This window comes from Falco cherrug, unplaced genomic scaffold (genome assembly GCF_023634085.1).
Source record: "Falco cherrug isolate bFalChe1 unplaced genomic scaffold, bFalChe1.pri scaffold_28, whole genome shotgun sequence".
Lineage (NCBI taxonomy): Eukaryota > Metazoa > Chordata > Aves > Falconiformes > Falconidae > Falco > Falco cherrug.
In genome coordinates this window covers 2701412-2708247 of record NW_026599443.1, presented here as the reverse complement: position 1 = coordinate 2708247, position 6836 = coordinate 2701412, and positions in this window count along the sequence as shown.

Below are 6836 nucleotides of genomic sequence, written 5' to 3'. Positions count from 1 at the left end.
CCGCAGCCCGTCCCAGCCCACCACAGCCCACAAGAGCTTGTCACAGACCACCACAGCCCGTCCCAGCCCACCACAGCCCACTACGGCCCACCACAGCCCGTCCCAGCCCACCACAGCCCGTCCCAGCCCACCACAGCCCGTAACAGCCCACCACAGCAAGTACCAGCCCGTCCCAGCCCACCACGGCCCGTCTCAGCCCACCACGGCCCGTCTCAGCCCACCACGGCCCGTCTCAGCTCACCACGACCCGTCCCAGACGACCACAGCCCGTCCCAGCCCAACACAGCCCACCACGGCCCGTCCCAGCCCACCACGGCCCGTCCCACCCCACCACAGCCCGTCCCAGCCCACCACAGCCCGTCCCAGCCTGTTTCAGCCCACCACGGCTAACCACGGCCTGTGCCGGCCCACCACGGCCAACCACGGTCCACCATGGCCCACAAGAGCACACCACGGCCCACCACGGCCCTTCCCAGTCCACCACAGCCCACCACGGCCCGTCCCAGCCCACCACGGCCCGTCCCAGCCCACCACAGCCCATCACAGCCCACCACAGTTCACCACAGCCCGTCCCAGCCCACCACAGCACACTATGGCCCACCACAGCCCGTCCCAGCCCACCACAGCCCGTCCCAGCCCACCGCAGCCCGTCCCAGCCCACCACAGCCCGTCCCAGCCCACCACAGCCCGTCCCAGCTCGTCCCAGACCACCACAGCCTCTCACAGCACACCACAGCCCGTAACAGCCCACCACAGCAAACACCAGCCCGTCTCAGCCCACCACAGCCCGTCCCAGCCCACCACTGCCCGTCCCAGACCACCACTGCCCGTCCTAGCCCACCACTGCCCGTCCCAGCCCGTCCCAGCCCGTCCCAACCCACCAAAGCTTGTCCCAGCCCACCACATTCCACCACAGCCCACCGCAGCCCATCCCAGCCCACCACGGCCCGTCCCAGCCCGTGCCAACCCGTCACAACACACCACAGCCCACCACAGCCCGTCCCTACCCACCACAGCGTGTCCCAACCCACCACAGCCCACCACAGCCCTTCAGAACCCACCACAGCCCACCACAGCCCGTCCCAGCCCACCACAGCTCGTCCCAGGCCACCACAGCCCACCACAGCCCACCACAGCCCATGAAGCCCACCACAGCCCGCCTCAGCCCACTACAGCCCGTCCCAGCCCACCACAGCCCGTCCCAGCCCACCACAGCCCACCACAGCTTGTCCCAGACCACCACAGCTCTTCCCAGCCCACCATAACCAACCACAGCCTATCCCAGCCGATCCCAGCCCACCACAGCCCGTCCCATCACACCACAGCCCACCACAGCCCGTCCCAGCCAACCACGGCCCGTCCCAGCCCACCACAGCCCGTCCCAGCCCACCACGGCCCACCACAGCCCACCACGGCCCATCCGGGCCCAACACAGCCCACCAAGGCGCACCACAGCCCATCCCAGCCCACCACAGACCGTCCCAGCCCACCACAACCGACCACAGCCCACCACAGCCCACCACGGCCGACCACAGCCCACCACGGCCGACCACAGCCCACCACGGCCCATCCAAGCCCACCACGGCCCATCCAAGCCCACCACGGCCCATCCAAGCCCACCACGGTCCACCACGGCACGTCCCAGCCCACCACAGAGCACCACAGCCCGTCCCAGCCCGTCCCAGCCCACCACAGTATGTCCCAGACCACCAGAGCCCGTCCCAGCCCACCACAGCCCGTCCCAGCCCACCACAGCCCACCACGCCCCGTGCCAACCCACCAGAGCCCGTCCCAGCTCACCACAGCCCACCACAGCCCGTCCCAGACCACAAGAGGTCGTCCCAGCCCACCACTAACCCACCAAAGCCCGTCCCCGCCCACCACAGCCCGTCCCAGCCAACCACAGCGCACCACAGCCTGCCCCAACCCACCTGAGCCCATCCCAGCTTACCACAGCCCACCACAGCCCGTCACAGCCCGTCCCAGCCCACCAGAGGTCGTCCCAGCTCACCACAACCCACCACAGCCCTTCCCAGCCCGTCCCAGCCCACCACGGCCGCCGCAGACCATCAGAGCCCGTCCCAGCCCACCACAATCCCGTCCCAGCCCACTATAGCCCGTCCCAGCCCACCACAACCCGTTCTAGCTCACCACAACCCACCACAGCGCACCATAGCCCACCACAGCCCACCACAGCGCACCAGAGTCTGTCCCGGCCCACCAGAGCCTGTCCCAGCCCACCGCAGCCCGCCACAGCCCGTCCCAGCCCACGACAGCCCATTCCAGACCACCAGAGCCCTTCCCAGTTCACCACAGCCCACCACAGCCCGTCCAATTTCACCACAGCCCGTCTCAGCTCACCACAACCCACCACAGCCCGTCCCAGCCCACCGCAGCCTATCCCAACCCGTCCCAGCCCACCACGGCCCGTCCCAGCCCGTCCCAGCCCACGATAGCCCGTCCCATCCCACGACAGCCCGTCCCAGCCCACCAGAGCCCACCACAGCTCGTCCCAGCCCACCACAGCCCACAAGAGCTTGTCACAGACCACCACAGCCTGTCCCAGCCCACCACAGCCCACTACGGCCCACCACAGCCCGTCCCAGCCCACCACAGCCCGTCCCAGCCCACCACAGCCCGTCCCAGCTCGTCCCAGACCACCACAGCCTCTCACAGCACACCACAGCCCGTAACAGCCCACCACAGCAAGTACCAGCCCGTCCCAGCCCACCACGGCCCGTCTCAGCTCACCACAACCCGTCCCAGACGACCACAGCCCGTCCCAGCCTACCACAGCCCGTCCCAGCCCAACACAGCTTATCCCAGCCCACCGCAGCCCGTCCCAGCCCACCGCAGCCCGTCCTAGCCCACCGCAACCCGTCCCAGCCCACCGCAACCCGTCCCAGCCCACCGCAACCCGTCCCAACCCACCACAGCCCACCACCGGTCACCACAGCCCACCACAGGTCACCACAGCCTGTTTCAGCCCACCACGGCAAACCACGGCCCGTCCCAGCCCACCACGGCCCGCCATGGCCCACCACAGCTCGTCCCAGATAAACACGGCGCACCACAGCCCACCACAGCCCGTCCCGGCCCACCACAGCTCGTCCCAGCTTACGACAGCCCACCACAGCCCATCACAGCCCACCACAGCCCGTCCCAGCTTACCACAGCCCACCACAGACCGTCCCAGGCCACCACAGACCGTCCCAGCCCACCATAGCCCGTCCCATCCCACCAGAGCCCGTCCCAGCCTGTTTCAGCCCAGCACGGCCAACCACGGCCTGTCCCGGCCCACCACGGCCAACCACGGTCCACCATGGCCCACCAGAGCACACCACGGCCCACCACGGCCCTTCCCAGTCCACCACAGCCCACCACGGCCCGTCCCAGCCCACCACGGCCGGTCCCAGCCCACCACGGCCCGTCCCAGCCCACCACGGCCCGTCCCAGCCCACCACGGCCCATCACAGCCCACCACAGTTCACCACAGCCCGTCCTAGCCCAGCACGGCCCGTCCCAGCCCACCACGGACCACCACAGCCAATCTCAGCCCACCACAGCCTGTCCAAGCTCAGCACAGCCCTCCACAACCCTCCACAGCCCGTCCCAACCCTCCACAGCTCATCCCAGCCTACCACAGCCCGTCGCAGCCCAACACAGCTTATCCCAGCCCACCGCAGCCCGTCCCAGCCCACCGCAGCCCGTCCTAGCCCACCGAAACCCGTCCCAGCCCACCGCAACCCGTCCCAGCCCACCACAGCCCACCACCGGTCACCACAGCCCACCACCGGTCACCACAGCCCACCACCGGTCACCACAGCCTGTTTCAGCCCACCACGGCAAACCACGGCCCGTCCCAGCCCACCACGGCCCGCCATGGCCCACCACAGCTCGTCCCAGATAAACACGGCACACCACAGCCCACCACGACACGTCCCGGCCCACCACAGCCCGTCCCAGCACACCACAGCCCACCACAGCCCACCACAGCCCGTCCCAGCTTACCACAGCCCACCACAGACCGTCCCAGCCCACCACAGCCCGTCCCAGCCCACCACTGCCCGTCCCAGCCCACCACAGCCCGTCCCAGCCCGTCCCAGCCCGTCCCAGCCCACCACAGCCCACCACAGCCCACCGCAGCCCATCCCAGCCCACCACGGCCCGTCCCAGCCCACCACAACCCGTCACAACACACCACAGCCCACCACAGCCCGTCCCTACCCACCACAGCGTGTCCCAACCCACCACAGCCCACCACAGCCCTTCAGAACCCACCACAGCCCACCACAGCCCGTCCCAGCCCACCACAGCCCGTCCCAGCCCACCACAGCCCACCACAGCTTGTCCCAGACCTCCACAGCTCTACCCAGCCCACCATAACCAACCACAGCCTATCCCAACCAATCCCAGCCCACCACAGCCCGTCCCATCACACCACAGCCCACCACAGCCCGTCCCAGCCAACCACGGCCCGTCCCAGCCCACCACAGCCCGTCCCATCACACCACAGCCCACCACAGCCCGTCCCAGCCAACCACGGCCCGTCCCAGCCCACCACAGCCCGTCCCAGCCCACCACGGCCCACCACAGCCCACCACGGCCCATCCGGGCCCAACACAGCCCACCAAGGCGCACCACAGCCCATCCCAGCCCATTACAGCCTGTCCCAGACCACCACATCCCATCTCAGCCCACCACAGACCGTCCCAGCCCACCACAACCGACCACAGCCCACCACAGCCCACCACGGCCGACCACAGCCCACCACGGCCCATCCAAGCCCACCACGGCCCATCCAAGCCCACCACGGTCCACCACGGCACGTCCCAGCCCACCACAGAGCACCACAGCCCGTCCCAGCCCGTCCCAGCCCGTCCCAACCCACCACAGCCCGTGCCAACCCACCACAGCCCACCACAGCCCACCGCAGCCCATCCCAGCCCACCACGGCCCGTCCCAGCCCGTGCCAACCCGTCACAACACACCACAGCCCACCACAGCCCGTCCCTATCCACCACAGCGTGTCCCAACCCACCACAGCCCACCACAGCCCTTCAGAACCCACCACAGCCCACCACAGCCCGTCCCAGGCCACCACAGACCACCACAGCCCACCACAGCCCGTCCCAGCCCACCAAAGCCCACCACAGCTTGTCCCAGACCTCCACAGCTCTTCCCAGCCCACCATAACCAACCACAGCCTATCCCAGCCGATCCCAGCCCACCACAGCCCGTCCCATCACACCACAGCCCACCACAGCCCGTCCCAGCCAACCACGGCCCGTCCCAGCCCACCACAGCCCGTCCCAGCCCACCACGGCCCACCACAGCCCACCACGGCCCATCCGGGCCCAACACAGCCCACCAAGGCGCACCACAGCCCATCCCAGCCCATTACAGCCTGTCCCAGACCACCACATCCCATCTCAGCCCACCACAGACCGTCCCAGCCCACCACAACCGACCACAGCCCACCACAGCCCACCACGGCCGACCACAGCCCACCACGGCCCATCCAAGCCCACCACGGCCCATCCAAGCCCACCACGGCCCATCCAAGCCCACCACGGTCCACCACGGCACGTCCCAGCCCACCACAGAGCACCACAGCCCGTCCCAGCCCGTCCCAGCCCACCACAGTATGTCCCAGACCACCAGAGCCCGTCCCAGCCCACCACAGCCCGTCCCAGCCCACCACAGCCCACCACGCCCCGTGCCAACCCACCAGAGCCCATCCCAGCCCACCACAGCCCACCACAGCCCGTCCCAGACCACAAGAGGTCGTCCCAGCCCACCACTAACCCACCAAAGCCCGTCCCCGCCCACCACAGCCCGTCCCAGCCAACCACAGCGCACCACAGCCTGCCCCAACCCACCTGAGCCCGTCCCAGCTTACCACAGCCCACCACAGCCCGTCACAGCCCGTCCCAGCCCACCAGAGGTCGTCCCAGCTCACCACAACCCACCACAGCCCTTCCCAGCCCGTCCCAGCCCACCACAGCCCGTCCCAGCCCACCACGGCCGCCGCAGACCATCAGAGCCCGTCCCAGCCCACCACAATCCCGTCCCAGCCCACTATAGCCCGTCCCAGCCCACCACAACCCGTTCTAGCTCACCACAACCCACCACAGCGCACCATAGCCCACCACAGCCCATCACAGCGCACCAGAGTCTGTCCCGGCCCACCAGAGCCTGTCCCAGCCCACCACAGCCCGTCCCAGCCCACCGCAGCCCATTCCAGACCACCACAGCCCTTCCCAGTTCACCACAGCCCACCACAGCCCGTCCAATTTCACCACAGCCCGTCTCAGCTCACCACAACCCACCACCGCCCGTCCCAGCCCACCGCAGCCTATCCCAACCCGTCCCAGCCCACCACGGCCCGTCCCAGCCCACCACGGCCCGTCCCAGCCCGTCCCAGCCCACGACAGCTCGTCCCAGCCCACGACAGTCCGTCCCAGCCCACCAGAGCCCACCAGAGCCCACCACAGCTCGTCCCAGCCCACCACAGCCCACAAGAGCTTGGCACAGACCACCACAGCCCGTCCAAGCCCAACACAGCCCACTACGGCCCACCACAGCCCGTCCCAGCCCACCACAGCCCGTCCCAGCCCACCACAGCCCGTCCCAGACCACCACAGCCTTTCACAGCACACCACAGCCCGTAACAGCCCACCACAGCAAGTACCAGCCCGTCCCAGCCCACCACGGCCCGTCTCAGCCCACCACGGCCCGTCTCAGCTCACCACAACCCGTCCCAGACGACCACAGCCCGTCCCAGCCCACCACAGCCCGTCCCAGCCCACCACGGCCCGTCCCAGCCCACCACA